The sequence below is a fragment of the Aedes albopictus genome, chromosome 3, assembly GCF_035046485.1.
Source record: "Aedes albopictus strain Foshan chromosome 3, AalbF5, whole genome shotgun sequence".
Lineage (NCBI taxonomy): Eukaryota > Metazoa > Arthropoda > Insecta > Diptera > Culicidae > Aedes > Aedes albopictus.
Genome location: NC_085138.1, coordinates 202856347 through 202873516, shown reverse-complemented (window position 1 = coordinate 202873516; position 17170 = coordinate 202856347). Strand labels below are relative to the sequence as shown.

At 38.9% G+C, this 17170-nt stretch overlaps 1 protein-coding gene across 13 annotated transcripts in view; it reads right to left on the bottom strand.

The window, feature by feature from the left end:
* LOC109404983 (PDF receptor) overlaps nt 1-17170 on the bottom strand; it is a 140378-nt gene that overhangs the window by 99034 nt on the left and 24174 nt on the right. The window lies entirely within an intron of this gene.

Here is a 17170-nt window from a genome sequence, read left to right as displayed (position 1 = left end):
TTACAACGAATGTCATTTCTCCGAATGTACTATTACATTAGAGATTCTGGGTTCTAGTGCAAAGCAAAGGGGTAACTTTTTGATGAAAATGCCATTTAAATTAAAATATGTAACATACCTGAAACTTATGCATTTTAGGGTAATGGTATGCTTGTGGTTATAACACTTACAGTTATATAGGGTAGAATTCACGAATCAGTCATCTTTATCTCACTTCTTTCCTCTTTCGCACTTTATATAACGTACTTAGCTGATTTAGTATCGATTTTATATACCATTTTCTACCTTTCTTAGTATATGAATATTTCATAACTATTTCTGTGTCTTGCCATTCAACTATCAAAGAAGGAATTGAAGTTGCACCAAAAAAAAAAAAAAAAAAATGACGGTTTGAACAAAAATCTGACTCAGACTTCATTTAGAAGGTGACCCTGAGGGGTGACCCCAAACTTTTGCTTGGGAATTTGTTAACCTAACTCGATAATTTAAATTATGTTATGTTTTTTTCCGCTAAAATCTAATGTATGGATCTCAAAGAGGATAGAAATAGGGTTCTATTGCAACTTTAATTTTAAAATTTGGTCGACCCAATTTTGAATTACACGGAAACATTTTTTCGTACAGATTTAGGAAAAACATGTAAGTTTAGGTAAACTTTTTATACTTAAAATTTCATATAAAATTTGTGAAAAGTACCTACGACTCAAATCTAACACTTCATCTTTCGATAGAGTCTGAGAACGGCTGGATTAAATGAAAGATGACTGAGATACAGTAATGTTCCGATTTTATCACGGCCTCCACGAGTCAGTCCTTCATTTTTCATTCATTTGCTGTTACTTTTGAGAGCAAGTGTTTTCCATATACCTCAAAATGAAGGTTAAAGGCGCGATTTGAAACATTAAAAATATTAAAAACGCGTATAGATTTTGTAGAACATTTAAAAGTATTTTTGAAAAGGGGCGTGATAAAATCGGAACAATACTGTATGACCGAAAAACATTTCCATGTTTTTGAGGGGGTGACCCCAAGCTTTTGCACGGGAGTGTACATTCACTCGCAGAGACGCCTGGCTATTCGGTGGTCTTCAATCACCGTAATGAACGCACGTCGTAAGGGAGGCGAGCCTGCCTGGATTCGGAGTCCACAGCAACCTTCGGTGACCGCTGTTAGGTCCAGAGAAAACAGGGCCTACATGAAGAAGGTGCCAGGTGAACGAAGTTTCGACGAATTACTGTGGTAGTTGACGGCCGTGGCTGGCCGCGGCTTCAGCAGTTCGAAAGGTGGTAATGACCGGATGTCAAAATCTCGATTATTACAGGTATTCTTCGATATAACGTTCAAAAAAAATTCTCTTTGTACGTTATATCGAAGTGTCCGTTATATCGAAGCAAAGAAAAATTCAATATTTTTTATGCTAGTGTTGATGTATTCGACGTGAAATTAACCCCAATTAATGATTTCAGTAAAATTCACAAAACCAATAATGAAAAACATGAGTTTTCATAAAAAACTTATTTCGTTTTTTGTGCTTCGATATAACGTACACTTAATTTTTCCCTAAATTGCGCTAATTTTGGGTAAAAAGGCCAATGCTGCAACAAAACATTGATTTGAGTGATTTCGTAGTTTGTCTGAAAGTTATTCCCGGGAAAAAATAAAAGTTTTCAATGTTGTACGTTATATCGAAGGAAATAAAATGTACGTTATATCGAATTCGCTATATCGAGGGTACGTTAAAGCTATGTTCACTTAGAATCCGGAATCATGTCACATTTTCTAGTGGCGCTCTCAATGAACATAATCATCATTCTTTTGCAGCACTCTGATCATACACTAATCCTCTTTAAATGGTGAAAATTTCATCGATTTTCTTGCAACGAGTGAAAAGTTATTTCAGATTGAAGAGGAGGAAAAAAATCTTGCACAAACACGTCGAAAATTTAGTGTGGTCAGTTACGACAGTCGCGAAAAATGTAAATGTCGTCAAAACCATTATGTGTTTTGTGCACAGATGTTGTTAACCATGGCATAAGGAAGTGTCCTCGGAAGAAAAAAGCTTGGGTTCATTGATAAATCTGCTTTGAATTTGAAGATATGGCAAGAAGTTCGAACTCTGGGCATGGTTTTTTCGCAACAAGATGATGAGAACCTATTCATACAAGGATGACAGCCTCAAGAATCGCGTGCTGCTTTTCAAAAACGCACACAAGGGATATGTAGAGGTTTTACCTATTTTGATGAGCTGCCATGACAGCCGGAGACGTTCAGTGGTATCGTCACAGATGGGTAGTGTTTATCAACGAAAAAAAAAACACTCAAATTTCGCGTTTTCTCAATTCACTGAATTGCCCCTCATTTCGCAATAAAAAAAGTTTGGCAATTTTTCTTCGGAATCCTAGTCAGACAAGCCAAGGCACTCAGGACACTGCATACACAGTTAAAATTTTCGTGTAATTTTGCGTTTATTTCGATGCACATATTTGGAGCATCGAAATAAACGCAAAATTAAGTCATACTTTAAAAATACACGACCTGTAAATTAAATCGTGTAAAAATCAATTCGTTTAAATTTAAACGATGGGTTCATAAACCACGCAGCTGTATTTTTACAGCTTTGGATTTCATCCCACCGGCCACCAGTACCCATGATTTCCTGATGATTCCTTTTTGTCTAGAATTCGGTCCGTTCACAAAAGGATAAAACAGCAGCAGCTTTGTTTTGCTCTGTTTTGCCATAATCTGCGCCATGAACGTTGTTCTCGATACGAAGCGCATCGCAAAACGGAGCACCGGAAGATACGCTGGGGCTGCTGTTGGAGGCGTCATACCGAAGGTTTTCGCTGTTTTTTGCCTATACCACACTCGACGTCACGCACTCGTTTGGCTTATGGTTTTATTGTATTCGCGTTCTCAATCACTCTAAAACACGGCACAAAACTAATAAACAGCGCATGCTCCGGTGCTTTCCGTAAGAATAACTGCTGCGATCGCCAGCAAAACAAAACTGAACCCAGGGACGCCATTTGTATTTTGAGTTTCAAACGAGTGATCGTGTAAATTTACACGATAGTTGAAATTTATAACTTCGTCGATGGAAAATCGGATGCTTTTTAATTTAATTATAAACGCAAACATGAAAATGCAATGCAGTGGAATATTAAGACAATAAAAATGTAAAAATGAGTGTTTTTTAATGCTCAAAATATGTGCATCTATTTCAACTTAATTTTCAATCGTTTATTTGTTTAAATTCGTGTAAATTCACAGTTACTACGATTTACATGTCGTTTAAATTTAATTATTTTTTTCTGTGTAGATGACCTGATTGTTGAACAAACGTGTGGAAGGGGTTGTTGCTAAAATTTACCACCGTTGTGCAGATTTTTAGAGAGGTCAAAAAGTGAGAAAATGTGTAAAAAATAAAAATAAATAATTTCAATGATATTTTTCCATGAAAGTACAATAAATAACCTTTGTTTTGAGGGCTTCACCTTTTATGTTTGTTATTCCATCCCTAAGATATACGTGATTTTGTCATTCCGGATTCTAAATGAACATAGCTTTATATCGAAGAATACCTGTATTGAACTTTCATGTACAACAAACCCACCAAGTCCGTAACACGACATTCGCTGATCCTCTTTATCGGGTTTCGATGGAATGGCTGCCTATGTGTAGGATGCCAATTGTTGATTGCAGAACTGCTAAATGCCAACAATGTATTATTTTAGATTCTGCACTTAAGATAACATATGTTACACTTCGATGCGGTAATACATAATGCATTAAAATTCAGGTCCCTCTGTTTATTTTGGGTGTCTGACCGACGACGGCACATAAACGTGACCGAACAGAAGAAGCATTTGATAAGCTCACTACTAAGAAGGAAACATATCTCATCATTTGATTTTATTACATACGAAGAGTGGGTTGAGGATGGGGTATTGGGTAATTGATATAAAGCTGTCGATAATTGGAAGACCCCTAGTTTCGTAACAATTTATGCAATTATTTTGCTTTGTGTAAAGAAAAACTAATGTAAAAGTGGTCATTCAACAAAGGAAGCTCTCAGTTATAAACAACACAGCGCAACATTTTTTTGTCTCAAGAGCAAACTTATGTGTCTCCGAAGGATTTTGGGACGCTGAATTCGAATCCGGGCTCAGATTTGCATCAACACGTCACAATTTTGAGCTATACCTCAATTTATAGGGCAAAGTATGCGATTTTCGGCTTTTTTGACTGAGGCCATTAAGCTAGGAAATATTTATTTTTAAGCAATCAAAAGGTTAATTGGTCAATTAACATCTAAATTAACGACTCATGCAAAATATTTCATTTTACCAAATCAAATTTGATAGATTTAAGCATTTTATGTAAGTATGAAAACTTGCATGCAACTTTTGGAGGATGACTTGTATGGGAAATATCGTACTTAACATTAATCGCTTAAAACTATCAAATTCGATTTGGTAAAACGAAATAATTTGCACGAGTCGTTAATTTAGATGTTAATTGACCAATTAACCTTTTGATTGCTTAAAAAAATATTTCCTTGCCATTAAGCCATGAAGCTTGCAGTCAAAAAAGCCCAAAATCGCATATTTTGCCCTATAAATTGAGGTATAGCTCAAAATTGTGACGTGTTGGAGCAAATCTGAACCTGGATTCGGATTCAGCGGCCCAAAATCCTTCAGAGACACATAAGTTTGCTCTTGAGACAGACAAAAGGTTAATTCTTGTTACGCTGTGCAATCGAAGTATTTTTGACACACTAAGCTAAAAAGCAAGCATTCCCACGTTGTGACAAAAAAGGGGTGATACACAAATTATGTCGAAGGGAGACCCGATGACGAGAAAGAAGCGTTCTACGCGCAGTTAGAGCAAACATACGATGGTTGCTCACCGCGTGACGTGAAAATCGTTGTCGGCGACATGAACGCGCAGGTAGGAAGGGAGGAAATGTACAGACCGGTAATCGGGCGAAACAGCCTGCACGCCGTATCGAATGATAACGGCCAGCGATGCGTAAACTTTGCAGCTTCCCGTGGTATGGTAGTCCGAAGCACCTTCTTCCCCCACAAAGATATCCACAAAGCCACCTGGAGATCACCCGACCATCAAACAGAAAACCAAATCGACCACGTTCTAATCGACGGTAAATTCTTCTCAGATATAGCCAATGTCCGCACATACCGCAGTGCGAATATAGATTCGGATCACTACTTAGTCGCTGTATGCATGCGCTCAAAACTTTCGACAGTTATCATCACGCGTCGAAGTCGAACGCCGCGGCTCAACATCGAGCAACTTCGTAACGTAGAAGTGGTTCAAGTCTACGCGCAGCAGTTAGCAGTGGCCCTATCAACGGAAGAGCAGCTTGGCGCAGCTACACTTGAAGATGGCTGGAGGGACATCCGATCCACCATAGGTAGTACCTCGGCTACAGCACTAGGCTTCGCGACTCCGAATCACAGAAACGACTGGTACGACGGCGAATGTGAACAGTTGAAAAACGAGAAGAATGCAGCATGGGCGAGAATGCTGCAACACCGTACGAGAGCGAATGAGGCACGTTACAAACAGGCGCGAAACAGGCAGAACTCAGTCTTCCGGATGAAGAAGCGCCAGCAGGAAGAACGAGATCGCGAAGCGATGGAAGAGCTGTACCGCGCTAAGGACACACGAAAGTTCTACGAGAAGCTGAACCGCTCGCGCAGAGGCTTTGTGCCACAAGCCGACATGTGCCGAGATAATCACGGGAATATTCTCACGAGCGAGCGTGAGGTGGTCGAGAGGTGGCGGCAGCATTACGATGAGCACCTCAATGGCGACGTTGCAAGTACCGAAGGTGGCGTGGTAACAGATCTAGGAGTATGTGCACAGGACGAAAGACTTCCGGCCCCTGACCTTCAAGAGATTGAGGAGGAGGTTGGCCGGTTGAAAAACAACAAGGCCGCTGGAGCAGATCAACTACCAAGCGAGCTTCTAAAATACGGTGGAGAAGCACTGGTGAGAGCACTACACTGGGTCATTACCAAGATTTGGGAGGAGAATGTTTTACCGGAGGAATGGATGGAAGGTATCGTGTGTCCCATCTACTAAAAGGGCGACAACTTGGATTGCGGGAACTACCGCGCGATCACACTACTGAGCGCTGCCTACAAGATACTCTCTCAAATTTTATGCCGCTGTCTATCACCGATTGCAAGAGAGTTCGTGGGGCAATATCAGTCTGGATTTATGGGTGAACGCACTACAACGGACCAGATGTTCGCCATCCGCCAGGTGTTGCAGAAATGCCGCGAAAACAACGTGCCCACACATCACTTGTTCATCGATTTCAAATCGGAGTATGATACAACCGATCGAGAACAGCTATGACAGATTATGCACGAATACGGATTCCCGGATAAACTGATACGGTTGATCAAGGCGACGATGGATCGAGTGATGTGCGTAGTTCGAGTATCAGGGACACTCTCGAGTCCCTTCGAATCTCGCAGAGGGTTACGGCAAGGTGATGGTCTTTCGTGCTTGCTGTTCAACATTGCTTTGGAGGGTGTAATAAGCAGAGCGGGGATAAACACGAGTGGGACGATTTTCACGAAGTCCGTTCAGCTGCTTGGTTTCGCCGATGATATTGATATTAGACACATTCCACGCAGTTCTACGCCAAGGGTGTGAAATTTCAAAGTGATTGTTTTGCCCCAAGCTTCCCAGCATATGAAAAAGGGTAGATTCAATCTTGGGAAAACCATTTGTTTTACTTAAAATTTGACTGGTAACGTATTTAAAGAGTTAGGTGAAGTAATAGCATTTTATGTAAGAAAAATGAAATTTTTCATTGATATGTTTCAAATATGCCTGCTTGCATATGAAAATTCAAAAACATTATACCTATTTTTTTGTAAATGTAGTATAATAATGTATATTTTATACACCCAAAGGCAACTTTTCATAAAAATGGGTTTAGATATGTTTTAAGCACTTTTTGCAATAGCCGCAATTTAATGGTGTCCCGTTACGAAAATAGCACATTTGTTGTAATAACTAATTTATTACGAACTTTAGAAAAATGATTTTCAGGATTCTCTTAGTACTCGTGGAGACCTTTCTTCCAACATGTGGGTTACCTTGATCGACGCTTTATCTTTAGGCGTTACAATGGGTACGTAGACATGGTGTCCCGTTACGAAAATTTTAAAGACTTTCATAAGTGGATAAATAAGTTTGGTTTGATCAAATATTTAGCCAAAAAACTGTAACCATGATGAAATGATATTGTAGATGGTATATATTTACATTGTCCTTCTTGGTGTAACGGCCCTACTGGAACAAAGCCTGCTTCTCAGCTCTACGAAAAATACGTAAAGAAATGGCAGGTATTCTGATGGATCAGTATAACAAGTGATATTTTATTTAGTTTTGTTTTGACAGCGTACTCTTTGAATGCTATAACCTTTTCAACATGTCCTTTGAATTACCAGCATGATGTATAAAAAGGCTTATACACCCGATTCTTTTTTGCACGGGTCTGGTCTGGTGGTTGTTATAACTTAGTCAATTTTCAACCGATTCTCATGAAGTTTTGTACACTGGTAGTACCAGTCGTGCCTACATGTGTACAAAATTTCAAGAGAATCGGTTGAAAATCGACTGAGTTATAGCAAAAACCAGACCCCTGCAAAAAAAGAATCGAGTGTAGAATCACACAACGTTCAAAACATGAAAATCCCGAAGTGATGGCTGGCGTTCCTTTTTTACCCCATTAATCACCGTATAATTTACTTTTATGACGACAAACATATTTTGAAGCTTATATTCTTATTGAAAATAAAAAAAAAATAAAATGCATCACGAAAATGGCATTGCATCACTTTTTGTGACTACATAAATTAGTAGTGATGTACCGAATAGTAATATTTCAAATTTTATTATTCGGCAAACTGCATTTATTTTTAGAAGACAGCTTCGTTTTCAAGAAAGTGCAATTTGAAAGTCACCTTCTTCACAAACGTTTTTACATCACATAAATGGTAACTTTTTACCAATACATACTCCGAAAATCTACTTTACAATTTATTGAATTTTTAATTTGGCGTGTTGTTGCTATGTTAAGTCATTATTGGTCCTATTCGGTACATTCGGCCGAATACTACATTTAATATTCGGCTAAATGAATATTCGGCAAAACCGAAAATAAGCTGATATTCGGCCCGAATATTCAGTCGACCAAATATTCGGTACATCACTATAAATTACAGTCGAACCTCCATGAGTTGATGCTCCTTGACTCGATATCGACTCATGGAGGTAAATTTTTCCATACTGAAAAATAATCTCTGGGTTACTATGATGGTCCCTCCAAAAAGTTTCCCAAAGAATTTTTGTTCCACTACTCGATATTTCTTTGAGTCGATGGTCCCTTCAATATCGACTCATGGAGGTTTTACTGTAGTAACCATTGATTAAAAGTCTAGCGACCTCCCTCTGGTCGTTTTTGTTGTCAACCTTTTTTTCTTCTCGAAATCCGTTTGTTTGTATTGTTACTGGTTGTCGTTAGCTAAATATCAACGGAAAGCCCCCATAATCCCATCGCTTCCAAAATAAAACATTGTTTTCCCTAACCTCGACCAAACCGCGAGTTTAACGGTTTCCCAAAACTAACATAATATAAAAGAAAAATACTTCAAATAAAATTGGTTCCTTTATTCCCAAGGCGCATGAGCATTCAAATAAAGGATTAAGGGCGGACGGGACGGTCGAGGAAATATCCGCCATTGCTCTGTTGCTACTAAGATGGTAATCTCAGATTCTACTTCATATTTTGCAACAAAAACCTATCACTGTGTATGCTCATTTGCAGTGCATATGCTGATTGTTTTTCAGCATCTTCAGTGCGATAGAACTCGAGATTACCATCTTCAAAATCGCGAGGCAAATTGTTAGAAAGAGAGGCAAGATAGGAAAAATAACACGGCGTCCCGTTTCACCTTAAAGCAACATGCAACATATGCTTGAAAAGACTGTGTTGGAAGAATGTACTATAGATATCATTAAATCTTCTTCAGATCATTATAATGTAGAATGTGGAAAAACCGCGAAGATAGATACGTCGCACAACCATAGTTTTGGAGACACAATCAAACTTCACGTACCCGACCCCCGATAACTCATTTTCAAAATACTGGCATTTCGTCAATTTTCATCCGATTTTTTTTTTGAAGTCGCTCTCGATCGATCGTAAATTGGTGCTTATTTATTACACTCAAGTGGCCATGTTTTATCCGGAACCATTTCGGAGACATTCCGGGTTGTACTGTGGTCAGGGGATGCGGAAGGGATCTGTTTTGCCAAATGGCTAAAAGAGATTATTTCGTGTGTGTTATTGTGTTTTAGAGGCTCCCGCGGAACCTGCTCCAGGTGTTACGGAGCGGCCATATTAGTTGATACATACTTAAGTCATTTTTTCTATCCCATTCTTTCGAAATCATGAAGATTGACACGTCGCTCAGCATGTTTTGGTTGCCAACTAGAAATGTCCCCGATGACATCCCTGTGGAACCTGTGCTATATGTTCCGGAGTGGTCAAATTAGTTGACACACACTTAAGTCTATCGTTTCTGACTCAGTCATTCGAAATCATGGAGATTGATATGTCGCACGGCATGTTTAGGTTGAAAACCAGATGTGTCCCCAATGAGGCCCCGCGGAATCTGTCACGGGGATTCGGATGGGCCAACTTGTTCCAATCTGGTTACAGCAGCTGTGTTTCACTGTTCGCAACAAAAATTTCGCTGAAAATCGATGGTTCAAACACAACAACTCTCGAAATCATCACTCTTAGCGATTTTGACAACCCCCTGACCCCTGCACAATCCGGAATTTCACCGGAATGGTTCCGAATATTGCACGGCCACATGAGTATAATAAACTCGCACCAATTTATGATCAATTGAGGGCGACTTCAAAAAAATCGGATGAAAATTTTGAAAATGAGTTGTCGGGAATCGGATACGTGAAGGTTAAATAAACCTCGAAACAGGTTCCCCAGGGCCCATTCCGATGGCCACCATAGGGCCAGAGCGATTTTGAAGGCCTATTTGTGTCCTGTCGGACAGCTACCGTCTGCCTGAAAAACATTGCCGAAGACTGCAACAACCTATCTAGTAATGCATTTGATCTACAACTAGATGTCTTTAGCCGTAACGGGACACCATTAGCAAAACACTGTTTTCACGCGAGCGTAACGCTGCGCTCCCAAAACTAAATCAAGAATATTTCCGAAACTATACATTTCTCAGTAAAACGGTTAAACTCACTTCGGCAATCTTGTTCACAACAATCCAAAGAAGAAATGTCTAGAAGACTTTATTATTCGAAACCTCATAACAGAGCTGATATACGCATTTCAGTTTGAAAATTTTAAAAAGAAGATTTCTGCGATGGTGTCCCGTTACGAAATGTAACATGTTATATTATGTAAATGGGAACCAAAACCCCATGGAACAAGTATTGCATCAGGAAGTACATCTAATAAGCTTGTTATAAAACCTGTTAAACCATATGGTCATGAACATTGCATTCGATTGCAGACGTCATTTGTTCACGAAAGTTAGTTCCTCGCGGTGTCCCGTTACGCTGGAATGTGTCATTATTGCTCGTAAATTTGAGACGATGGCGGAAACGTACATCCGACTAAAGAGTGAAGCCAGGCGAATCGGATTTGTCATTAATGTGTCGAAGACAAAGTACATGATGGCAAAGGGATCCAGGGAGGAATCACCGCGCCCGCCACCCCGAATTCATATCGACGGTGATGAAATCGAGGCGGTTGAAGAATTCGTGTACTTGGGCTCACTGGTGACCGACGACAACAACACCAGCAGAGAAATTCAGAGGCGCATTGTGGCAGGAAATCGTGCCTACTTTGGACTCCGCAGAACTCTACGATCAAATAAAGTTCGCCGTAACACGAAGTTAACCATCTACAAAACGTTGATTAGACTGGTCGTCCTCTATGGGCACGAAACATGGACCCTACGTGCAGAGGACCAACGCGCCCTAGGAGTTTTCGAACGGAAGGTGCTGTGTACCATCTACGACGGAGTGCAGATGGACGACGGGACTTGGAGAAGGCGAATGAACCACGAGCTGCATCAGCTGCTGGGAGAACCAACCATCGTCCATACCGCGAAAATCGGGAGGCTTCGGTGGGCGGGTCTCGTCATCAGGATGTCGGATAGCAACCCGACTAAAATGGTTCTTGAGAGTCATCCAACCGGTACAAGAAGACGTGGAGCGCAGCGAGCTAGGTGGGTCGACCAAGTGGAGGGCGATCTGTGGACTACGCAGAGTGCGGAACTGGAGACAAACAGCCATGGACCGAGTGGAATGGAGGCGGCTACTATGTACAGCAGAGGCCACCCCGGCCTTAGCCTGACCGGTAAGGTAAATACACAAATTATGTCACGCAAAAATCGACCTTTTTCAACCCCCTCCCCCCTATGTCGCACTTTTTGTAGAAACCCAAAATATTTTTTGCTAGGGTCGTCGCGCTCTGAAAAACCCCTCCTTCCAACTAAAAGCGTGACATGGTTGCCAATTTTCATGCGGAATTTTTCAATGGAAACAAGAAAACCACGATGTCGGCCAAAAATTCAAGCAGCTGAAGCAGCTGTTTTAAGGAATTTTAGGCTCTAAAACCGTGCAATATGGGTATATTCGGTATGGGGAAGGTGCCCCGTGTCCAAAAATGCGAGCCAGAATATACAAGATGACGGCCCAAAATCCAAGATGGTGGCTCAAAGTTCATTTTTTTAAAGGAGTTTTAGATGTTATAGGGGTCTCCAGTTAGCCTAGTGGTTGAGGCTATGGATCGCCAATCCGGAGACGGCGGGTTCGATTCCCGTTCCGGTTGGGAAAATTTTTTCGACTCCCTGGGCATAGTGTATCATTGTACTTGCCTCACAATATACAAATTCATGCAATGGCAGGCAAAGGAAGCCCTTCAATTAATAACTGTGGAAATGCTCAAAGAACACTAAGTTGAAGCGAGGCAGGCCAAGTCCCTGTGGGGACGTAGAGCCAGAAAGAAGAAGAAGAAGAAGATGGGTATATTTGACATAGAGAAAATGTTCGGAGTCCAAAAATGGCGACCAGAGTATTCAAGATGATGACCCAAAATCCAATATGGCGGTTCAAGATTGGAAAGTGACCAGAAGATGGTGGCACAAAATGCAATATGGCAGCCAACAATTCGAGATGGAAGCTGGCTTTAGGAATTTTCGGCTCTAAAACCATGCAATATTTTGGCATGGGGACCATAATATCCAAGATGGCGACAATTTCAATGAGTTTTAGGCTATAAAATCTTGCAGTGTAGAGATAATTTGGCATAGGTAGGGAAAACGTATAGAGTCCAAAAATGGCGACCAGAGTATCCAAGATGATGGCCGGAATATACAGAATGGTGGATGTTTTGAGGAATTTATGGCTGTAATACCATAAAATATTAAAAAAAGTGTATTTTTTATGCAAGTGTTAATGACTTCGACGTGAAATTAACCCCAAATAATTATTTCGGTAAAAATCACAAAATCAACAATGAAAAACATAAGTTTTCACGAAAAGTTACTTAGTGTCTTATGCTTTGATAACTTACGTTTTGCTTCGATATAACGTACACTATTTTTCCCCAATTTGCGCTAGTTATGGTAAGCAGGGCTAATGTTGCAACAAAGCACTGATTTAAGGCAGCATTTCTCAAACTATGGGTCGCGACCCACTGGTGGGTCGCGGGCTGATGTTTGGTGGGTCGCGAAAGATTTGGCAATATCATAATGAATGTATAAATAAACTTATGCCAAATGATTTTTGTTAGTAATTTTCAAATTCACAAAAACCCTCTTGGAGAATCGCCTGAGTTATTTCTAGAAATTAGGTTTCTCCTTAATTATATTAAAAGTATTCGTATTATTAATGTCAGTCTGGGATCTATCGAATATTGATACATTTTTTAGTTCTTATTTTTGTGTAATTCTAAACTCGAATATTGATACTACTTTTTGCGGTCTGATACTATGAGTTTCAATCAAGAGATTCTGGTTGTATTTATTTTGTTCTTTGTTTGCTCTTTGTTCTCTAATAAAATGGGTTCAAGTTGTTTCTTGCAGTTAGCATTTACCGTTAAATGTACACACCAAGATCGGTAGTTAAAATACGGAAAATTTTTGAAATACCAAAAATTCAACAAATTTTGACAAGCAACCAACGAACATTTGGTAATCTTCACCGGTTTTTTTTTACGGCAAAGTTTAACTTTTATTAAATTCTGCTGAATTTGAACCTGAATCTGGACAGCTGCAAAGTGGTAAAAACAGTGGTTTCAATAAACGCTTTGTATATAGAAAAGTGTTTTCAACCCGAACTATTTGAAGGATTTAAATTTTTTGTTATCTGATTTTGTTTCTTTTCTTTTGAAGAAAATTTCTAAAGCTCCCCGAAGCATTTAGTTAGCATTATATTTTCAAAGACACTATGTAATTTTTGGGTGGTTTTTTTAATGTGTTTGATAGAATTCCTAAAATCTGTGCTATTCTGTAATGTTAAATTGAAACAGACTGGTTAAATTTGTGTTAGAAACTTGCAAACATAATTCTCAAAACAAAAATATACTGAATCTGATCACTTGGACTCCTTCACTTAATTAAAAAGGAATAAATTTAAAAGAAAACTCTTTTGGATTCAATGCTATGTAACGTAGGTTTATCAATGCCTATAAACGCGATTAAATGTTTATATTCGAAAAGTCAACCCATATTTCCTAAAATAGCGGATGTTATGAAAATATGTGCTGGTGGGTCGCTGAATTCATTAACAATCAAAAGTGGGTCGCAAGCTGAAAAAGTTTGAGAACCCCTGATTTAAGGGATTTCGTAGGTTATCTGGGGGTAACTACTGGAAGAAATGAGATTTTTCAATGGTGTACGTTATATCGAAATCGCTTTATCTAGGGTACGCTATATCGAAAGTACGTTATATCGAAGAATACCTGTTTTTTTTTTTTGTTTGTTATAGTCTAGTGGACAAAGGTGGACTGCATAAAATACCTAAACAGGTCGAATAAACAGAAGAACACATACGATTTAATATCTGATTAAAGCCACCATTAGGGTAATCTAAACAAGCAATGTCCAATGCTTCGTTCAGCTTATAAGACATAATATGACGTAACGCACTCTGTATACTGGGAAAGTAATTGAATCTGGCAAATATACAGAAGTCGACATGATTGCTTGTGCCATGAACATAAATTTTGTCAAATGAATAAAAGTGCGATATTCATTAACATGTCACAACTGGAGATGAACCAGCCTCGGGCTGAAAATATCCCTAATAAAGCTAATAATAATAATAACATGTTACTTGAGTTTAATTGAGATGGTTTTTCGAAGGCACGAGAAAGGCACTATCACCGCTAGGCTTTTTTTTTTAAATTTTGATGATTAACCCACTAGAAAACAATATTTTTTTTCTAAAATTGGTTTGGAAAGAATAACTTCATAAGATACATTCTTACAGTTTTGTGACCCTCTACAATATTTTTCGGGACATACAGTCGAAGTCGCATGCGGCTTATCTCTTAATCTTAATCTCTTAATTTTATAAAAATTCGAAAATGATTATCATGAAGACCGCAGTTTATTTTATGTTTATTAACGAGATTTTTAACACAAGGCTACTTTAACTTTCTTAACCTGTATATGGTACAACCAACAGGTTATCATTACGAATAAATAAAACAGTTGCATTTACAATTTATCTCGGGACAAACGGCTTTACTTCCTTTCCGAAGGAAGAACCCACGTTTCGTGAAATTGTTGGGGGTGGGTTTCGATCCCAGGCTCTCGACATGAAAGGCATGATACCATGTAATTTTCACAACACTTCTTGATTCTCAGTGATATCTGTTGTGACATTTTACAGCATAAAACAGCTGTTGAATAAACCAAATCTACAAAAATTAAAAACTAATTAATTAAAACTCTAGGGGGTTTAACAATCAAATCCATTATGTCGGAAAACGGATACGGAAGCGGGAATACAGGAAAACTTAGAACGCCAAAAAAGTTGTTTGATTTTGATCGTAAAGTAAGTACCTGATATCGAAAACTGTGCGTCAGTCGTCTAAACAATGCCACGGATTGTTGATTCGATTCCCGTTTCAGCCAGGGAAAGCTCTTTGTCAAACATAAAATTCGTTGTGCAGTGTTAGTAAGAAAATGTTCAGCCTGTACGGCCTCTGACGGCCTATTTATTGGGAAGTTTACTTATAAGAGGAAAATATTGTTTTTTGAACTATCCTATATTAAAATTGATCACTTTAATGACGAAATAGAATAATTACAGATCTTTAATTTGTTTCTATGTAGAACAAGCTCACCGAGTTTTATTTCAATATAAAATCTGAGATCTGAGTGTAGTCTGAGATCAACTACATTGTTTTCCTATGGAATCACTCTAATAGTTAATTTTTAACCATTTGGATCAGATTTAAGTCGATGCGACATATCAGCACATTTATTCTATTCTCATTGTTGCGCTTGGTCTATCTAGATGCTCCGTTGCTTTGAAAATATTGTAGTTTATGACATTTTTTCAATATTGCACTCTGTGAATCTCTGAGAGATGGAATCTAATTAAATTTTACTTAAAGAAAGAATCCCTACATTTCGATTCCTAAACATATCCTAGTTGTTTTTATTTGTATTCAAAAGTACTGAAGAGCATTATACGTGATTAAATTGGATTTATTATTTTCACGCTTTATTAGAAATCATTTGCTATAGGAAAATATATTTTCAAAATTGGTTCTTTCAATTGCAAAGCCATTAAGGACTTATATGAGCGAGTCCAAAGATGGCCGTCACAATGGCTGCCTTGCAAATGCCGAAAGCACGGATCTCGTCATCCAAGCAACAAACAGAACTGAAAAAGCAATGAGTAGCCTTGCTCACTCGTGGTAAACATTGAGTAGCATTTTCGTTTTCAGGCATTTTGTGGTTGATGAAATCGGTGCTCTCAAAAACGCGAGTCAAAAATGCACCTGGACGCGCTCCCATTTACCTTAAACAAACAGTTTCCAATAGTGGGCTGATTGGAAGATTTATCACCTTGCTGAAATGCATTTTATAATTCGATAGATTTAGACACCATGAAACTGAAAGGTCGCAATCAACCAGTCACAGCACCTGATGTTGGCTGAAAGAAGGAAACATGCTGTATTTTTTTTTTATTTCGAACACCGCTGAGAAAAACCAATCCAATCAAATCAGTATAGCACTTGTTGGCGCATGTTGGTGATCATTTGGAGCTGTGAAGCAAGCCCCGTCATGTGCATGCTCTAACCCTAATCAATGTGTTGGTGGTTGGGCAGCATTGTTGTTTTCTCGTATGTAATCAAGACTGAGTTCTTACCTCAGCTTAGCATATTAATTAGCTTATTATAAATGCATATGTATCTTGTATTGTTTATTGATGGATCAGCATCAGCGGATTTGCAAACCAGTGTCAACATTCAGAAATCTTAAATTAACATCTAAATAGTGTATTTTTAACTTGGAGTAATTTGGATTAAAGTTAGTTTTGTTTATTAAAGGGGAGTTTCCGTATTTTCGGCAGTTTTGTTCTCTTTGTCATGGTTTTTTTTTAATAGGGTATCGCGCTACTTGGGCGGTGGCTTCTATATTCGTATGTTTTCCACTATAACTCAGTCAATTTTGAACCAATTGACTTGAAATGTTGTACACGGGTAGATACTATACCTATCTCACTGCATTCCAAAAATTGTGTCAATTGGTTCAAATTTGACTGAGTTAAAGTGGAAAACAGACGAAAATAGAAGCCACCGCCCAAGTGGCGCGATTCCCTACCTGTTGATCTCAGGGTTGGCATGCTAGTCCGTTGTCTAGTGTCGTGCTTCCTTCAAAGAGCGAATACCTCACAGGAAGTACTAAACGTGTCCGTGTCTTAAAAAAAAAAACTCCTTTCCAACCAAGCCAAGTTATATGCCCAAATTTTCAGGCAATTTGGCCGACAAAACCCCCTTGACGTTGAGAACAAACCTGCCGATAATTCCCTTAGTCATCTTATAAAAAAAAAA